Genomic DNA, 20,799 nt, shown 5'->3' on the forward strand with positions numbered 1-20,799 from the left:
GCTACATTATTGGGAGAGGGTTGATTAAGCTACAGCTAAATAAAATTGAGGCAATACAGAGTTGCCCTAGACCCCTGACAAGGAAACAGGTTAGAGCTTTCCTGGGTATTACGGGGTATTACCGTAGATTTGTGCCGAACTTTGCCTCAGTTGCTGCTCCACTAACTGACTTGACAAAGGGCGGAAAGACAGCAATGGTCACGTGGACCCCAGAGGCCGAGAAGGCTTTCCAAAGCCTTAAGTCTGCCTTGTGCCAACCACCTGTCTTAGTTACCCCCGATTTCAGGCGAGAATTTCTGGTCCAGACAGATGCCTCTAACACAGGCTTAGGTGCAGTACTCTCACAAGTAGTGAATGGTGAGGAGCATCCAGTGACGTACTTGAGTAGAAAACTAACCCCGGCCGAGAAAAAATATGCCATTGTGGAGCGAGAATGTTTGGCAGTAAAGTGGGCCCTAGAATCTTTAAAGTATTACTTGCTAGGCAGGAAATTCAAGTTGGTGACAGACCATGCCCCCCTAACATGGATGAAGTTAAACAAGGAGAGAAATGCAAGAGTGACTAGATGGTTTCTCTCCCTACAAAACTTTAATTTCACTGTGGAACACAGGCCAGGGAAATTACAGGCAAATGCTGACGCATTGTCAAGGGTAAGTTGTCTGTGGGGACAAAAGGCTCAGCCCTCCGGTCTGAAAAAGAGGGGGGGGATATGTAGACATGTCACTGGAGAAGTGATCGAGGGGGTGTACATCTCACCTAGGTTGCTACACAGTGTGAGATGGTAAATCCAGGATGGATCAGTTTCTCAGCAGCGATATGCTGCTGAGTTGTTATTTAATTTTGCCGGGCCTGGGTTTATATGGAATGGCAGGTAGGTTTGGTAGAGGGACCTGTCATTCCACACCCCCCGATCCAGTTCTGGGTTTTGGATCAGGTGAGCTTTGATCCTAATTAGCCTGGGAAGGTAAAGGCTCTGCTGGGCCTGCAGGTGATTGCTCTCAGCCAGGGAAACGAACAGTCTGTGTGTTTGAGGAAGCTGCAAGCACAGCCACTGCTGGAGCTAAAATCCACCCTGCGATATCCAGGCGAAAGACGCTGTGTTTGTAAGTGTCAGATAGGTGAGAAGAACCTGTTAGTAAGCGCCCAGCCGGGCTAGGTCTTTTATTTTTGTTGTACTTAGAAAGCACAGTGTTGCTGTATATTTTTGTTTGCTGGACTGTTTGTACCACGAATAAATGCCAAGATCTGCTTTATAAATTCCAAGTCTGCTGTGAACTGTGTCCAAACACACCCTACCCCGGGAAGATCCCTTACAACACTCACATTGAATAGATGTCAATAACTGGATGTAAAGCTCAGAAACACCACCGCCGCAGCGTGCATTCCACAGGCCAGAAATGTTGTCACCGAATGTCCTGCCTACCAGTGACAGAATTTCCAGGAATCACTGCTTGCGTGCAGCAAGGTACCATGGGATATGTAGTCCTTAGAAATAGAAAGCAAACAGTTAGATAGATAGCAGTTAAAAAAGCTATAAACTATAAAAAAAAGAGCTTTTAAAAAATATTAAAATGAAGGAACGCTAGTGTCATTTAAATGTTACAAATAATATAACAGAATATGTAAAAAGGAAATCAAGGATGCAAAAATTCAAAATGAAAGACAGATTGCAAAAGATAGTAGGACAAACCCCAAAAAATTCTTCTTCTAATATTTTAATAGTAAAAAGGTCAAGTCTGAGCATGTAGGCCCTTTACAAAATAATCTAGAGTGGGTGACTGGGGACAAAGAGAAGGCTAACTTATGAAATACTTTCTTCAGTTCTGTGTATACAAAGGAGCAAGGCGGTGGTAGTGACGCAGCCCCAAATCCACAATGGCTCAAAAGTGATATGGTCCAGAAATATTTGGACAGAATAAAGGTGGATAAAGCACCTGGACCTGATGGCATCCACCCACGGATCCTAAAAGAATCGAGCTCTGTAATTTCAAAGCCATTGTATCTAATTTTTAGGGACTCATTAATGACGGGAATAGTACCACTGGATTGGCGCAGGGCCAATGTGGTGCCTATATTTAAAAAGGGAACAAAGTCTTTACCAAGTAACTATAGACCTGTTAGTTTAACTTCTATAGTTGAAGATACTGGAGGGATTATTAAAAGACTACATAGACGAGTTCTTGCAGGAAAAAAATATTTTAAGCAACAGACAACATGGATTGATGAAAGACAGAAGTTGTCAGACAAACCTGATTTCTTTTTATGAGGTGGTAAGTAAAACCTTGGACAAAGGGGTGGCGGTGGACGTGGTATACTTCTTGGATTTTGCGAAAGCGTTCGATACAGTTCCCCACACACGGCTCATGTGTAAGGTAAAGTCTACAGGTTTGGAAATATCAGTTTGCAAATGAATAGAAAACTGGCTAAAAGACAGAATTCAGAGAGTAGTGGTTAATGATTCTTACTCTAAATGGTCTAAGGTTATCAGTGGTGTACCCCAAGGTTCAGTGCTGGGACCCTTACTTTTTAATATCTTTATAAATTATATTGGGTCTGGGATCAAAAGTAACATTTCCGTCTTTGCAGATGACACCAAGCTATGCAGTGCAATAACGTCCTTATAGGATGTCTCCAATTTACAAGCCGACCTCAATGCTCTGTCTAATTGGGCGACTATGTGGCAGATGAGGTTTAATGTTGAGAAATGTAAAGTTATGCACTTGGGGGCTAAGAATATGCATGCATCATACATGCTAGGGGGAGTACAACTGGGGGAATCCATAGTGGAGAAGGATCTGGGGGTTTTGGTAGATCATAAGCTCAATAATAGCATGCAATGCCAAGCTGCAGTTTCCAAAGCGAGCAAAGTCCTTTCCTGTATCGAGAGGTATGCACTCCAGAGATAGAGATATCATTTTGCCCCTGTTCAAATCATTAGTAAGACCTCATCTGGAATATGCAGTTCAGTTTTGGGCACCAGTTCTCAAAAAGGATATCGGGGAACTGGAGAAAGTGCAGAGAAGGGCAACCAAATTGATAAGAGGCATGGAGGAGCTCAGCTATGAGGAGAGATTAGAGGAACTGAATTTATTCACTCTTGATAAGAGGAGATTAAGGGGGATATGATCAACATCTACAAATATGTAAGGGGTCCATATAGTGAACTTGGTGTCGAGTTATTCACTTTACAGTCAACAAAGAGGACAAGGGGGCAGTCTTTACCTCTAGGGGAAAAGAGATTTCATCTCCAAATATGGAAAGGTTTCTTCACAGTAAGAGCTGTGGAATAGACTCCCTGCAGAGGTGGTTCTGGCCAGCTCAATGGATTGCTTTAATAAGTGCCTGGATTATTTCCTAAGTGTACAGAATATAACTGGGTACTGACATTTATAGGTAAAGTTGATCCGGGGAAAATCCGATTGCCTCTCGGGGGATCAGGAAGGAATTTTTTCCCCTGCTTTAGCAAATTGGATCATGCTCTTCTGGGGTTTTTTGCCTTCCTCTGGATCAACTATGGGTATAGAATTGGGTATATGGGATTGTATGATATTATTATTATTATTTATTTATTTATTTTTGTGGTTGAACTTGATGGACATGTGTCTTTTTTTTCAACCTGACTAACTATGTAACTATGTAGCTGAGAAGCTGAAAAGTATGCTGGGATCCCAGGAAGTTGTGGATAGAGATGACCAGAAGACAGGCAGCAGCCACAACATGAAAGGAGATTTTTCAATTAAGCTTATATTGGATTGTCAATAATAAAAAAAATTTATGTATTGTTATTGCAAAGCTGATTTTATAAAATGAAAGTGAATGCTGTAAACATAGATCTCCTTTAACCCAAAACATTTTTTTACTCTTCCCCAACTCTAAACCCATTCACTAAAATCTTATACAAGCTTTAATATGTTATTGTAATTTTCAATAAAATAATATCTGCTGACCCTGCTATGAAGGTCCTTGTTAGAGCACTTCCTGTTGCAGGATGACAATACTCTGTCACCATGTAAGCAGGTGTTCCCCTTTAATGTATGGCCACTCCCCTCTTGAGGTGTGTGTACTAGTCAGTAGCCTGGCCTAGTCCCTTTATAACAGGGATATGCAATTAGCGCACCTCCAGCTGTTGTAGAACTACAATTCCCATGAGGCATAGCAAGACTCTGACAGCCACAAGCATGACACCCAGACCCAGAGGCATGATGGGATTTGTAGTTTTGCAACAGCTGGTCCGCTAATTGCATATCCCTGCTTTATAAGATGGGAGGAAGATTTGTTCAGTGGTTGATGTGCAGAGAGAAGAGCAAGGTGCAATACTGGGGTGGAAGCATGTCTCCTCTGGGGAAGGGGAAGCAATGAGGATGGCCTACAGCCTGGAGAAGACACAATTGAGAACTTTATTTAGTAAGTAGTTCTGTGGAAATTTTATTATGTACGTTTTGTGGACTGTTGTCATCTGTCTCCCTGTGTCTGATTTAACCAAGGAGTGCTCTAGCAGAGCGTACTTGGATTGAATTGGAACCAGCGGTAAAGCGGTCAGTATGAAAACCTTCTCATGGGCTTGGAGACATGTTCTCTGTGTGTGTGCATTTGCAGGTTTCTAAGTATCAATCGCAATGCGCTGGGCTTCTCGCCTTCAAATGTCTATGCACATTAGAGAAGCGAAGTCCGCATAACGAGAGAAATCTATTATATCTCTGTTGTGGACTTCGCTATCCCTTTTGGATACATACCTGCTTTAATAAGAGGGCATTGATATCTGCCTTGTTAATATATTCGTACCGTATATTGACAACACCAGTAGCAATGTCCCCGCAGATCTTCTCAAGCCTGTAAGAACAAGTAGAATGTTCTTACTAGATAATGGTTACTCTGAGCAGTAGTGAGTGGGCTCCATTTTGACTAAGATGGTGGATGTGGCTGGGCGGAGAGCAGTGTACATGCCTCAAGTGGATGAGATGTGTACTTCTCGCTCCCACTCCTGTGGATGCCCTCCCCTTTAGTGTAATTTCCTGTTTAGTGTAGTTTCCTATGTAGTGCCACTTCCTGTGATGTCATTTCCTGTGTTATCATTTTGTATGGAGGAAGCAATTGGCTGTTGGGGCCAGGACTTTCTGTTTGTCACTTCCTTTTGTTGTCAATGAATAAAAGCCAAAAGCCTCTGCCCAAGAGGGGCAGATGAAGGAGCGATGGAGCTAAGGTGGTGACTATGTCTGTTTATTGGGGAAATGCGGGAGACACAGGTGGTTTAAAGATGCATTATACTGAAAGGCTGGGAGGGCACTTAATAGCGCAAAAGAGTATTGTGGTTTATCCATGATAGCAGTACCATAGCATGCTCTCCTATATAGATAGAGGGACTTTAGACCTGTACAACTAGGAGGTGGATGTTTTGTGTTGTGTACCTTGGACTCTAGTTACCATAGTTTGAAATTACTCATACCATGTGTACTGGACCATATCACCATGCATAATTATGGAACTGGTTATCTGTAATCCTTTTTGATACTTCAGTAAAAGTTAATAAAAGCCTTTGTAATGGCTCTTTCTTGGCTAAGACTGTGGAATAAGGAAACCTTGTAATTCACGGCTAAGGTGAAGATGAATGTGCACAGCCAACAGAGATATTTTGTGGAAGAGAAGACTTGATGGGCTATGGAGTTGGTGGTGGTTAGGGGAGATGGTACAAATATAGCTTACTCTCAGTATGTCACACACCAGATGGCCTGGGCTTCAGGCGTTTGGTCAAATCATTAAGCCCTACACTGCAACTGCATTAATAGACAAGCCCTTATACTAGGGTGAGCTCCAGGCACTTGGGGAGTTGTACAGATCTGGGGATAGAGAGATATGGTGGGTTATTTACTAAAACTGGAGCGTGCAAAATCTTGTGCAGCTCTGCGTTGAAACCAGCTTCCAGGTTTCTTTTTTTTGTCAAAGCTTAATTCAACAAGTTGACGTTAGAAGCTGAATGGTTACCATGCACAGCTGCACCAGATTCTATGTGCACCAGGTTTACTAAATCTCCCCCATGGTCTAGGACTTGCCGTCACACACAGTGAGGACAGTGTTTGTAGGCTGTATTGAGGGTCAAATGGATGTCTTGGTTTATTTTAAGGCCCCAGCTGCATAGCACAGCCATGAGTGGCAGTTGTCTCCCAGTTGTGCTTTTACTTTGTCATCCTGCCACATAGGCTTCTGATGGAGTCTACAAGTTGGCACTCCAACGCACACTGCACAGGTATGATCCACTGCTGTCATCAGGGAACACAGGCATCACTGGAGTGCATTACTCAGATAGGAAATGGCTGCAAAGGGGCTCTCAGGAGATAAGAAGCTCTGAAAGGCAGCAAATAATGAAAAAGGTAAAAATATTTTTTTATGGCACTTGTTTATGTTATATTAAGGCACATAATCATATCCCCCTGAGGAAGTCACATGAACCAGTGATGAGACGCGTAGGGGATGAGCTACAATGGATGACATCATTACGCACAGAGGTGCTGTTTGAATGGTATTGCATTGCAAAAGAGAGGAGGAGTTTTAATTGTTTGTAATTGGCTGTATTTGGTGCTTTATTTGCATACACAATGTGAGTGGTATTTTTAAGGGTGGGTTTTAATAAAGAATGTTATAAGGATAAAACACTATCTGGATTTTTTTCCTTATATATGTGTCCAAGTGGTGGAGTGCAGGAGATATTGGAGAAGGCATTCTTAAAGAAGAAGTGACCTAATATTTGAGATAACACTTTTGGGTGATATCCTGTATATTAAAGCGGAGGTCCACCCTAAAATGGACCTCCGCTCATCGGAATCCCCCCCCCTCCGGCGCCACAATCGGCACCTTTCAGGGGGGAGGGGGGTGCAGTTACCTGGATAATCCAGGTAACTGCACCCACTTCCGGGCTAGCTCTCTGCGGAACGGGGCTTACGTTACGCCCCGTTCCGCAAGCGCCCGCCCCCTTCAGCAAGTGCCCCGCTGCCTGCTGGGAAACACACAGCTCCCAGAGGCAGCGGGGACCGTCCGGATTGCGCCGCGCGGCTCGCGCATGCGCAGTAGGGAACCGGGAAATGAAGCCGAAAGGCTCCATTTCCTGATTCCCATACCCAAGATGGCGGCGGGACCCGGCAGCCGAGCGAGCGATCGGCTTCGGGTGCCGACATCGCGGGCGCGCTGGACAGGTAAGTGTCACTATTTAAAAGTCAGCAGCTGCAGTATTTGTAGCTGCTGGCTTTTAAAAAAAAAAAAAAAAAAAAACGCGGAGTCCCGGTGGACTCCCGCTTTAATACAAACCTAAAGGTGAAGGAACACTGGAGAGTGGACCTTGAAGGTTATACATGCCCATTTAAAGGGGACACAGGCTCATATTGAAAATGCAGTAAATAGCCTGTCATTGATTTCAAGTGAGAGTACATCCAAAGGGGGTGCTTAACCACTTTCAGACCGGACCATTTTGCTGGTAAATGACCAGAGGTCTTTTTACAATTTGGCACTGCGCTGCTTTAACTGGTAATTGCGCGGTCATGCAATGTTGTACCCAAACAAAATTTGCGTCCTTTTCTTCCCACAAATAGAGCTTTCTTTTGATGGTATTTGATTGCCTCTGCGATTTTTATTTTTTGCGATATAAACGTAAAAAGACCGAAAATTTTGAAAAAAAATGATATTTTCTACTTTTTGTTATTAGAAAAATCCAATAAACTCAATTTTAGTCATACATTTAGGCCAAAATGTATTCAGCCACATGTCTTTGGTAAAAAAAAAGTCAATAATTGTATATTTATTGGTTTGCGCAAAAGTTGTCACATCTACAATCTAAGGTACGTTTTCTGGAATTTACGCAGCTTTTAGTTTACGACTGCCTATCTCATTTCTTGAGGTGCTAAAATGGCAGGGCAGTACAAAACCCCCCCAAATGACCCCATTTTGGAAAGTAGACACCCTAAGGAAATTGATAAGTGGCATGTTGAGCCCATTGAATATTTTATTTTTTTGCCTCAAGCGATTGAATAATGACAAAAAAAAATATTATTTTTTTTTTTACACAAAGTTGTCACTAAATGATATATTGCTCACACATGCTATGGGCATATGTGAAATGACACCCCAAAATAAATTCTGCTGCTTCTCCTGAGTACGGGGATACCACATATGTGGGACTTTTTGGGAGCCTAGCCGCGTACGGGGCCCCGAAAACCAAGCACCGCCTTCAGGCTTTCTAAGGGCGTAAATTTTTGATTTTACTTCTCACTACCTATTACAGTTTTGAAGGCCATAAAATGCCAAGATGGCACAAAACCCCCACAAATGACCCCATTTTAGAAAGTAGACACCCCAAGCTATTTGCTGAGAGGCATTTTGAGTCCATGGAATATTTTATATTTTGCCACAAGTTGCGGGAAAATTACAAACTTTAATTTATTTTTATTTTTTTTTCACAAAGTTGTCACTAAATGATATATTGCTCACACATGCTATGGGCATATGTGAAATGACACCCCAAAATAAATTCTGCTGCTTCTCCTGAGTACGGGGATACCACATATGTGGGACTTTTTGGGAGCCTAGCCGCGTACGGGGCCCCGAAAACCAAGCACCGCCTTCAGGCTTTCTAAGGGCGTAAATTTTTGATTTTACTTCTCACTACCTATTACAGTTTTGAAGGCCATAAAATGCCAAGATGGCACAAAACCCCCACAAATGACCCCATTTTAGAAAGTAGACACCCCAAGCTATTTGCTGAGAGGCATTTTGAGTCCATGGAATATTTTATATTTTGCCACAAGTTGCGGGAAAATTACAAACTTTAATTTATTTTTATTTTTTTTTCACAAAGTTGTCACTAAATGATATATTGCTCACACATGCTATGGGCATATGTGAAATGACACCCCAAAATAAATTCTGCTGCTTCTCCTGAGTACGGGGATACCACATATGTGGGACTTTTTGGGAGCCTAGCCGCGTACGGGGCCCCGAAAACCAAGAACCGCCTTCAGGTTTTCTAAGGGCGTAAATATTTGACTTCACTCCTCACTACCTATTAGGCCGCGTACACACGGGCGGACTGTTCGCTCAACTTTGTCCGCTGAACAGTGTTTCAGCGGACAGTTCGGTCGTGTGTGGGGCTTCAGCGGACAGTTTCAGCGGACAGTTTGACGAACAAAGTTTTTCGGAAATTCCGAAAAACTGTCCGCTGAAACTTGGTTTGAGCGGACAGTCCGCCCGTGTGTAGGCCACTTTCGAAATGAGCAAACTGTTCCCGCTCGGAGGAAAGTCTGCTCATTTCGAGCGCGTCTCCAGGTAGGCGGGGCCCGCGAAGGAGACGTCGCGGGCCCCGCCGCCTGGTATGGACTTAAAGGGGAACCCCAACGCCGAAAAAAATCGGCGTGGGGGTCCCCCCAAAGTCCACAACAGACCCTTGTCCGAGCACGCTACCCGGCCGGCCAGGAAAGGGGGGCGAGCGAGCGCGCCCCCCCTCCCGAGCCGTACCAGGCCGCGTGCCCTCAACATGGGGGGTGCCTTGGGGAAGGGGGGGCCGCGCGGCCCCCCCACCCCAAAGCACCTTGTCCCCATGTTGATGAGGACAAGGGCCTCTTCCCAACAACCCTGGCCGTTGGTTGTCGGGGTCTGCGGGCGGGGGGCTTATCGGAATCCGGGAGCCCCCTTTAATAAGGGGGCCCCCGGATACCGGCCCCCCACCCTATGTGAATGAGTATGGGGTACAATGTACCCCTACCCATTCACCTGTAAAATAAAAGTAGAAAAAATGTAAACTGCGCTAGGATAAATAGTGTAAAATTGACAAACTAACAAAGATAGGCAGCAGCAATAAATGTGATATGGCACCCAACAGTAATAAAGTATATACAAAGCTGCGCCAACCCTCCCCTACATATATAATATAAATTCAAATTAAAAAATAAAGACTAGTACAATTAAGCAAAAGACTTCAAAAAATGTGGAGATGACCAAAAAAGCCAAAAATGGCATAAAATAAAAATAAAAAGTCCAATTTAAGAAAAGTTCACAGGTGAATCCAAATAACGGACATAAGTGTTCTTAAATGACAGCACCACAGTGGTTCAACACTTTCCAAGGCGTGTGAGATACCCGTCACCATATGTTGAATGCGCTTACCAGAAAATATATGGAATGAAGCATATTTAAATGATAAATGGATGACGTCCAGGTTAACCTTCCTCAGCTGGGTCAGCACTCCATCTCTTAGCGGTGTTTCCAAGATAATAGTCTGTTCAGTGGTCTCGATATGAAGCACTCAGAGGCCCACAGAAAAGAAAGGGACTGACATAGCGTAATAACGTAGGAACAGTTTAATGAATAAAAGTAATGCACTTACAGGTTTGTAGATAAAATGCAGCATATAGGAGCAAATGTAAAAAGCCGGCCGGCAAACAGGAGCCCGTCCTCCTCTCCTACAACGTGGTGGCGTCACTGCGTGCCTTCCCAGACGTGTTTCGTCATACCAGACGTTGTCAATGGGGAACGGGCAGCGCAGTGACGCTCCGCCTAATATAGCTAACGAAGGGAACCAAGCCTCGTATTGAGATACGAGGCTCAGTAACGCTCCGCCTAATAGAACTAACGAAGGGAACCAGGCCTCGTTTTGAGATGCAAGACTTAGTCAACCAACGCCATTACGAAAAATGGCAAATAACCCAAATACGAGCGCTGTCTATCCGGAGTTAAAATGTTATAGTAACCTGTAACGAACACACTTAACGTCCATTAGACGGAACATCGTGAATGAAAATTCCGTCCAATAGATGTATTACGTGTTTAAAAAGAAAGGAGACATTAAAATAATGAATAAATATGCTCATTTAGCACAAATAGAAAGTTGGCAATATATAAATCACATAACACTTCTTAATCGCATATCTCTCCGTGAAGCACGAACGAACAATCAGTTAAGTAATGAAAACGAAGGAATTACATCCAGTCCTTCTGACGGGATTGGCGCGAAAAAAGGCGTCTGCATAAATGGTGTCGTATGTCTAATAGTATACTGACAATGTGAAAAATTTCATACCCTTCGCAATACACGAAAAGGATAGAAAATTCAAAATAAGTAAATAAAATAGGATTATTGGAAAAAATATGAGTTGGATCCCTGCACATGAGCCAAACCCCATAGCAACATAAAAGATAAAAATAGAAATAAAAATAGCCTAATTCTTACGAACAATAGATCGTCTATCATAAGAGAGTCCCTATATACAAAATAAAAAATACTGTATATGCCTACAATGTATAACCAAAAAAGGCGCGCAAATCAAGAATGCATGGACCAGTCTGGCATCTCACAGCAGGCAAGGCCAAAAGGATATTATATATATGAAGCTAGTATAACATCCAAAGTGCAAACAATACATAGATTAAATGTATAGAAAATATATATGAATAAAGAGTCAAAACCAAACAGATAATAAAAGAAGTTAAACTAAGAATTATCAATGAAAGCATTGACATCAGTGTCAATATTGAGCCCAAAAGGGGTATACGTTTTAAGACGGTGGACCCAAGACATTTCTAGTTTAGAAATTTCTCTTACTAAAGAGCTGCCCCGCCAATGAGGCTTATATTTGTCAATCCCCAAGAAAAGGGTCTTAGAGGGGTTTTTGCTGTGAAAATTCAAATAGTGTTTAGACACAGAGTGGTTGGGGAAACCAATGAGAATATTACTTATATGCTCATTGAGTCTCACCTGTAGGGGGCGCTTTGTGCGTCCCACATATTGCAGCCCACAAGGGCACTGCAACATGTACACCACTCCCACAGTGGCACATGTGATACATGGTTTAATAGTATGGTTTAACCCAGTAGCTGTACTGCGAAAAGTGGTGGTCCGTCTCTGAAGACAAGAATTCAAGGAACAGACCCTACACTTACCGCATTTGTAGAATCCTGTGAGCTGGTCAAAAAAAAACCTACCTCTAGCTGGAGGGTCTATGACATTTGGTGCCAAGCGATGACGAACTGACGATGCTCCTCTAAACACTATTTGGGGCCTCTCACTAACCACATTCTTCAAGATAGCATCGCTACTAACAATGTGCCAGTGTTTATTTATCAATTTCTTTATACTCTTCTGTTGGAAAGAGTAGGTAGTAATAAAGGGGACTTTTCCTTGGGTGTCATTAGCACGTGGGCCCCTTTCGGCCAACAAATCGGCACGGTGAATATTGGTCACTTCATTAAGAGTCTTAGTTAAGAAATCTTGTTGATATCCTTTTTCTAAAAATCTGGAGGTGAGAACTTCGGCCTCTGCCCGTTCCCCATTGACAACGTCTGGTATGACGAAACGCGTCTGGGAAGGCACGCAGTGACGCCACCACGTTGTAGGAGAGGAGGACGGGCTCCTGTTTGCCGGCCGGCTTTTTACATTTGCTCCTATATGCTGCATTTTATCTACAAACCTGTAAGTGCATTACTTTTATTCATTAAACTGTTCCTACGTTATTACGCTATGTCAGTCCCTTTCTTTTCTGTGGGCCTCTGAGTGCTTCATATCGAGACCACTGAACAGACTATTATCTTGGAAACACCGCTAAGAGATGGAGTGCTGACCCAGCTGAGGAAGGTTAACCTGGACGTCATCCATTTATCATTTAAATATGCTTCATTCCATATATTTTCTGGTAAGCGCATTCAACATATGGTGACGGGTATCTCACGCGCCTTGGAAAGTGTTGAACCACTGTGGTGCTGTCATTTTAGAACACTTATGTCCGTTATTTGGATTCACCTGTGAACTTTTCTTAAATTGGACTTTTTATTTTTATTTTATGCCATTTTTGGCTTTTTTGGTCATCTCCACATTTTTTGAAGTCTTTTGCTTAATTGTACTAGTCTTTATTTTTTAATTTGAATTGATATTATATATGTAGGGGAGGGTTGGCACGGCTTTGTATATACTTTATTACTGTTGGGTGCCATATCACATTTATTGCTGCTGCCTATCTTTGTTAGTTTGTCAATTTTACACTATTTATCCTAGCGCAGTTTAAATTTTTTCTATTTTGTGTTGTTCTGATATTCTTTACCGCTGCTGGGTTCAATTAACCTTCACTGGGTATTTTCACATATTCACTATGGATATTTTTGACTTTAGAGCCACTAAAGTGGTTAACATTGATGGAGTGTTCGAACTTTATAGAGACGATGAGGATGATCTGGGAGGTAGTTTCATGAGACTGAAAAATCTCATGATTACCGAAAACCACACCAAATGGGATATAGCCTATCTTGAAACCTACATTAAATATGGTATGGTTCCGAGAAGCTTAAGGTGGGAGGTAGCACCCCAGAAAGGGGACATTAACTTAGAGGAGTGGTTTAAATATTTTAATGAGGCAGGTGTCTCTTTTTTGCGTTTTTTGGTCAATAGGAAAAACTCCAAGCTATCCAAATTGGATGATGAAATAAAAGAAATTCAAAATAAGCTGTCCTCTGTGAGAGGAAGTATAGATTATCTGGAAAAATCGCAGAATCTTTTAAAAATTCTTGAAAAAGAGGATAGAGACCAAAGGGTAAAAAAGAAGAAAAAATATAACAGAGATTTATCTGATTATAACAACCATATTGTCTTTGAGTGGCAAAAGAAATTGTTGGAAGCAGCTTCCACACAAGATGGTATGGAAGTAAGTTCCACACAGACAGCTGGCCCCACGGTTGGGTTAACTTCACAACCAGTGCCTTCTGTACAACCTCCTAACCAGAAGCGTCTCCAACCTATGAATAAGGTTCAGACCAATACAATAAATCACACATACCCTTCCCCTCGGAGAGGACGTGGTAACAACAGGGGTATAACTCCCTCTAGGGGCCATTTTAAACCTTCTGGCACCACGAGACCATTTAATGGCCATAGTAATGGGAATGTTAATTACACATTCCCCTACAATAACAACTATCCACCCCGGGGTAGGGGGTGGGTACAATATCCCAACCCGAGAGGTAGAGGCCCCCCAATTAATCACCATGAAGGATGGAATCCACATGGTGGTAGCAATTGGGAATATAATCCTTTCCCATATGACAACATGGGAGGTTATTCAGAGTGGGACTATGGCATACCCACAGGTAACTCTTTCTTTCCATTAAGTGATCTTAACGCCCCCGTGGGGGACAGTTATTCACTGGCTTCCTATGGCCACCCACAAACCTCCTTTGCCCCAGTTCAAGAACCTCTGAGAGCCAGACCCTATCGGACCTCTACTGCTGAACAGCCTATTGAGGGACTTTTGGGCTTAAATGCACCCACTAGTGTCAGTTTGGGTTTTCCCAAGCCCACACAAGGAGTCAAAAGATTAGGAGAAAGAGGAGAGGGGGGGAGGAGAGTCCGAACAATTAAAAAGACCCAGAGTGTAACCGGTAAAGGTGTCTTTAATCTAAGTTCAAAGGCCTTGTCAGAGTCAGAATTACTGATTCTAGACAAAGGATTGAAATTTGTACCTCCAGCTAAATTAAATATATTTCAAACATATATGGATGTACATAAATTCGTGAGAAAAATCAATATTAGAAGATATATGATGGGTTCATCCAATATGTACAACTCTAATATAGTCAACAATCAAGTTCCGCAGGTTGTGCGTTCAGGCTTGGCTAACGCCTCACTCTTTAACCCCCCTGGCACCCTCCCCGCTGCATTACGTGTATTTAGGGATGTTGTCTTGAGGGATTTAGACACAATGGAAGTGAAAAAGTGCAGAATGAAAAAAGTTTTACAGGAAGGTTTAGATTCCCTCTGTATGAATAAAGAGTTGGTTATCAGACCAGCCGACAAGGGGGGTGCAATTGTGGTATTGGATCGGGCTGATTATGAAACCGAGATCAACAGAATCTTGAGTGACACCAATACTTACATCCAATTACCCTCTGATCCAAAACTTACCCTACACCAGGGAATTGGAAAAGTTGGTAAAGACGGGACAGGGAGCGGGTCTTCTGAACCAAAAGGAATCCCTCTTTTTGGTTCCTAGGGCCCCACGTACACCGATCTTGTACTACTTGCCAAAAATACATAAGAATCCTGTCTGCCCCCCGGGAAGACCCATCATTAGTGGTATTGATTCCATCACTTCCCGGGTGGGCAGATATTTAGATTCATTTTTACAACCTTTGGTCCAGAAGACCCCCTCCTATGTTAAAGACTCTAGACATGTCATTAACCTCTTGGAGGATTTGTCTGCAGGGCCTGAGACTTGGATGGTCACGGCAGATGTGACCTCCTTGTATACGAGTATTCCTCATAGCCTGGGTTTTGAGGCGGTTCATTCTTATCTTGATAGAGACCCTAGGCTTTCCACTCAACAGGTGTCCTTCCTGATGTCCCTTCTGCGGTTTGCGGCTTCCCACAACTATTTTTGGTCTGGGGGCCAATACTACAGACAGACAATGGGAGTTGCCATGGGGGCAAAGTATGCCCCCAGCCTGGCTAATCTCTTTATGGCCAGATGGGAGGAGGATGTCATCTATGCCCACGACATGCCTCAGATCATTTTGTGGGCTAGGTATATAGATGACATCCTCCTCCTCTGGGATGGCCATGAGCGAGATTTGAGACTTTTTATGGATTCTTTGAACGTTAATGAAAGGGGCATACATCTCAGTTATGAGATAAGCCAGGTGAAAATAAACTTTTTAGACCTTAATATCGCTATAGAAAAAGATCGTTTTGTCACCTCAACGTTCTTTAAAGATACTGACCGGAACTCCTTCATCCCGACTGACAGTTGCCATCCTGTCCCCTGGCTTCGATCAGTTCCCAAAAGTCAATACATCCGTTTGAGGCGTAACTGCTCTGAAGTTGAGGAATTTTTGGCAGAGGCCGAAGTTCTCACCTCCAGATTTTTAGAAAAAGGATATCAACAAGATTTCTTAACTAAGACTCTTAATGAAGTGACCAATATTCACCGTGCCGATTTGTTGGCCGAAAGGGGCCCACGTGCTAATGACACCCAAGGAAAAGTCCCCTTTATTACTACCTACTCTTTCCAACAGAAGAGTATAAAGAAATTGATAAATAAACACTGGCACATTGTTAGTAGCGATGCTATCTTGAAGAATGTGGTTAGTGAGAGGCCCCAAATAGTGTTTAGAGGAGCATCGTCAGTTCGTCATCGCTTGGCACCAAATGTCATAGACCCTCCAGCTAGAGGTAGGGGTTTTTTTGACCAGCTCACAGGATTCTACAAATGCGGTAAGTGTAGGGTCTGTTCCTTGAATTCTTGTCTTCAGAGACGGACCACCACTTTTCGCAGTACAGCTACTGGGTTAAACCATACTATTAAACCATGTATCACATGTGCCACTGTGGGAGTGGTGTACATGTTGCAGTGCCCTTGTGGGCTGCAATATGTGGGACGCACAAAGCGCCCCCTACAGGTGAGACTCAATGAGCATATAAATAATATTCTCATTGGTTTCCCCAACCACTCTGTGTCTAAACACTATTTGAATTTTCACAGCAAAAACCCCTCTAAGACCCTTTTCTTGGGGATTGACAAATATAAGCCTCATTGGCGGGGCAGCTCTTTAGTAAGAGAAATTTCTAAACTAGAAATGTCTTGGGTCCACCGTCTTAAAACGTATACCCCTTTTGGGCTCAATATTGACACTGATGTCAATGCTTTCATTGATAATTCTTAGTTTAACTTCTTTTATTATCTGTTTGGTTTTGACTCTTTATTCATATATATTTTCTATACATTTAATCTATGTATTGTTTGCACTTTGGATGTTATACTAGCTTCATATATATAATATCCTTTTGGCCTTGCCTGCTGTGAGATGCCAGACTGGTCCATGCATTCTTGATTTGCGCGCCTTTTTTGGTTATACATTGTAGGCATATACAGTATTTTTTATTTTGTATATAGGGACTCTCTTATGATAGACGATCTATTGTTCGTAAGAATTAGGCTATTTTTATTTCTATTTTTATCTTTTATGTTGCTATGGGGTTTGGCTCATGTGCGGGGATCCAACTCATATTTTTTCCAATAATCCTATTTTATTTACTTGTTTTGAATTTTCTATCCTTTTCGTGTATTGCGAAGGGTATGAAATTTTTCACATTGTCAGTATACTATTAGACATACGACACCATTTATGCAGACGCCTTTTTTCGCGCCAATCCCGTCAGAAGGACTGGATGTAATTCCTTCGTTTTCATTACTTAACTGATTGTTCGTTCGTGCTTCACGGAGAGATATGCGATTAAGAAGTGTTAAGTGATTTATATATTGCCAACTTTCTATTTGTGCTAAATGAGCATATTTATTCATTATTTTAATGTCTCCTTTCTTTTTAAACACGTAATACATCTATTGGACGGAATTTTCATTCACGATGTTCCGTCTAATGGACGTTAAATGTGTTCGTTACGGGTTACTATAACATTTTAACTCCGGATAGACAGCGCTCGTATTTGGGTTATTTGCCATTTTTCGTAATGGCGTTGGTTGACTAAGTCTTGCATCTCAAAACGAGGCCTGGTTCCCTTCGTTAGTTCTATTAGGCGGAGCGTTACTGAGCCTCGTATCTCAATACGAGGCTTGGTTCCCTTCGTTAGCTATATTAGGCAGAGCGTCACTGCGCTGCCCGTTCCCCATTGACAACGTCTGGTATGACGAAACGCGTCTGGGAAGGCACGCAGTGACGCCACCACGTTGTAGGAGAGGAGGACGGGCTCCTGTTTGCCGGCCGGCTTTTTACATTTGCTCCTATATGCTGCATTTTATCTACAAACCTGTAAGTGCATTACTTTTATTCATTAAACTGTTCCTACGTTATTACGCTATGTCAGTCCCTTTCTTTTCTGTGGGCCTCTGAGTGCTTCATATCGAGACCACTGAACAGACTATTATCTTGGAAACACCGCTAAGAGATGGAGTGCTGACCCAGCTGAGGAAGGTTAACCTGGACGTCATCCATTTATCATTTAAATATGCTTCATTCCATATATTTTCTGGTAAGCGCATTCAACATATGGTGACGGGTATCTCACGCGCCTTGGAAAGTGTTGAACCACTGTGGTGCTGTCATTTAAGAACACTTATGTCCGTTATTTGGATTCACCTGTGAACTTTTCTTAAATTGGACTTTTTATTTTTATTTTATGCCATTTTTGGCTTTTTTGGTCATCTCCACATTTTTTGAAGTCTTTTGCTTAATTGTACTAGTCTTTATTTTTTAATTTGAATTTATATTATATATGTAGGGGAGGGTTGGCGCGGCTTTGTAAAATAAAAGTACCCAAAAAAAAAACACAACACACGAGATAAAATATTTTATTGCACAGCTCCGGGGGTCTTCCGTCTTCGGGGGTCTTCTCGCCGGACTCCTCCGCTATCTTCTTGTAGCTCTTTTGCTAGCGGAGGAGTCCGGCTTTCTTCCTCCCCGCCGCCGGCCTCTTCTCCCGACTTCGGGGGTCTTGTCCCCCTCTTCGGTTCTTCTGCCGGGCCACCGCGCCTTCTTATAGCTCTTTTGCAGGCGGTGGCCCGGTCTTCTGTCGCCGCCGTCTTCCGTTCTTCTGCCGGGCCACCGCGCCTTCTTATAGCTCTTTTGCAGGCGGTGGCCCGGTCTTCTGTAGCCGCTGTCGCCTTCCGGTCGCCTTCCGTTCTTCTTCTTGTTGTTCTTCTTCTTCTTCTCCAGGAGATGTTGACACGTCGCTCTCTCCGGCCGGAATGCCAGAGCCGCGCTGCGCGGCCACTTATATAGTGACAATGGGGCGGTGTCACATGGTATATGTCACATGGGTTGGTCACATGGGTTGATGTCACATGGGGACTATGACATCGTAAGGGGGCGGGGTCACCATGTGACCAACCCATGTGACATATACCATGTGACACCGCCCCATTGTCACTATATAAGTGGCCGCACAGCGCGGCTCTGGCATTCCGGCCGGAGAGAGCGACGTGTCAACATCTCCTGGAGAAGAAGAAGAAGAAGAAGAACAAGAAGAAGAACGGAAGGCGACCGGAAGGCGACAGCGGCGACAGAAGACCGGGCCACCGCCTGCAAAAGAGCTATAAGAAGGCGCGGTGGCCCGGCAGAAGAACGGAAGGCGGCGGCGACAGAAGACCGGGCCACCGCCTGCAAAAGAGCTATAAGAAGGCGCGGTGGCCCGGCAGAAGAACCGAAGAGGGGGACAAGACCCCCGAAGTCGGGAGAAGAGGCCGGCGGCGGGGAGGAAGAAAGCCGGACTCCTCCGCTAGCAAAAGAGCTACAAGAAGATAGCGGAGGAGTCATTCACATAGGGTGGGGGGCCAGTATCTGGGGGCCCCTTATTAAAGGGGGCTCCCGGATTCCGATAAGCCCCCCGCCCGCAGACCCCGACAACCAACGGCCAGGGTTGTCGGGAAGAGGCCCTTGTCCTCATCAACATGGGGACAAGGTGCTTTGGGGTGGGGGGGCCGCGCGGCCCCCCCTTCCCCAAGGCACCCCCCATGTTGAGGGCACGCGGCCTGGTACGGCTCGGGAGGGGGGGCGCGCTCGCTCGCCCCCCTTTCCTGGCCGGCCGGCCGGGTAGCGTGCTCGGACAAGGGTCTGTTGTGGACTTTGGGGGGACCCCCACGCCGATTTTTTTCGGCGTTGGGGTTCCCCTTTAAGTCCATACCAGGCGGCGGAGCCCGCGACGTCTCCGTCGCGGGCCCCGCCTACCTGCACACGCGCTCGAAATGAGCGGACTGTTGCCTCGTGTGTGGGCGAGTCCGTTCAGTTCAAAAGTTGTGTGGACTTAGTACGACGAACAAAGTTTGCCGTATTTGTCCGCTCAAAAAGTGCCGTGTGTGGGCGTGTTCGTTCATTCAAAAGTTTGAGCGGACTGTTTGACGAACTTAGTTTCGGCAGACAGTCCCCGCGTGTGTACGCGGCCTCACAGTTTTGAAGGCCATAAAATGCCAAGATGGCACAAAACCCCCACAAATGACCCCATTTTAGAAAGTAGACCCCCCTAAGCTATTTGCTGAGAGGCATGTTGAGTCCATGGAATATTTTATATTTTGCCACAAGTTGCGGGAAAATTACAAACTTTTTTTTTTTTTTTTTTTTCACAAAGTTGTCACTAAATGATATATTGCTCACGCATGCCATGGGCATATGTGAAATGACACCCCAAAATAAATTCTGCTGCTTCTCCTGAGTACGGGGATACCACATATGTGGGACTTTTTGGGAGCCTAGCCACGTACGGGGCCCCGAAAACCAAGCACCGCCTTCAGGCTTTCTAAGGGCGTTACAGTTTTGAAGGCCATAAAATGCCAAGATGGCACAAACCCCCCCAAATGACCCCATTTTGGAAAGTAGACACCCCTAAATTTAGGGGCACACTAGTGAGACTAGGTAATAAATGGCGGGTGCCCTGAAACTATAAAAAAATAACTAACCAACCAGCGTCACCTGTAACAGTTATATGGTGATCACTGGTGAAAGGGTTAACTAGGGGGCAATCAGGGGGCTTTATGCGGTAGTATATGGGGGTCCCTGGCGCTATAAAAAGCTGCGGCGAACCTAAATACCTACCTGCCTAACTAGCGTCACCTGTGACACTAATACAGCGATCAGAAAAACGATCGCTTATTAGGCTGGGTTCACACTGGAGCGATGCGGGAACGCCACGAATCCGCGGCGGGTTCCCACATCACATGCCTCCCGGCGGCAGTTCACACTGCCCTATGCGAACTGCTGGGAGTGTCAGTGAAATGTTAATGACACCCCCAGATCAGTTCGCATATCGCAGTGCGATCTGCAAACTCGGATCGC

This window comes from Lithobates pipiens, unplaced genomic scaffold (genome assembly GCF_037356315.1).
Source record: "Lithobates pipiens isolate NorthernLeopardFrog02 unplaced genomic scaffold, aLitPip1_a1.2 Scaffold_28, whole genome shotgun sequence".
Classification (NCBI taxonomy): domain Eukaryota; kingdom Metazoa; phylum Chordata; class Amphibia; order Anura; family Ranidae; genus Lithobates; species Lithobates pipiens.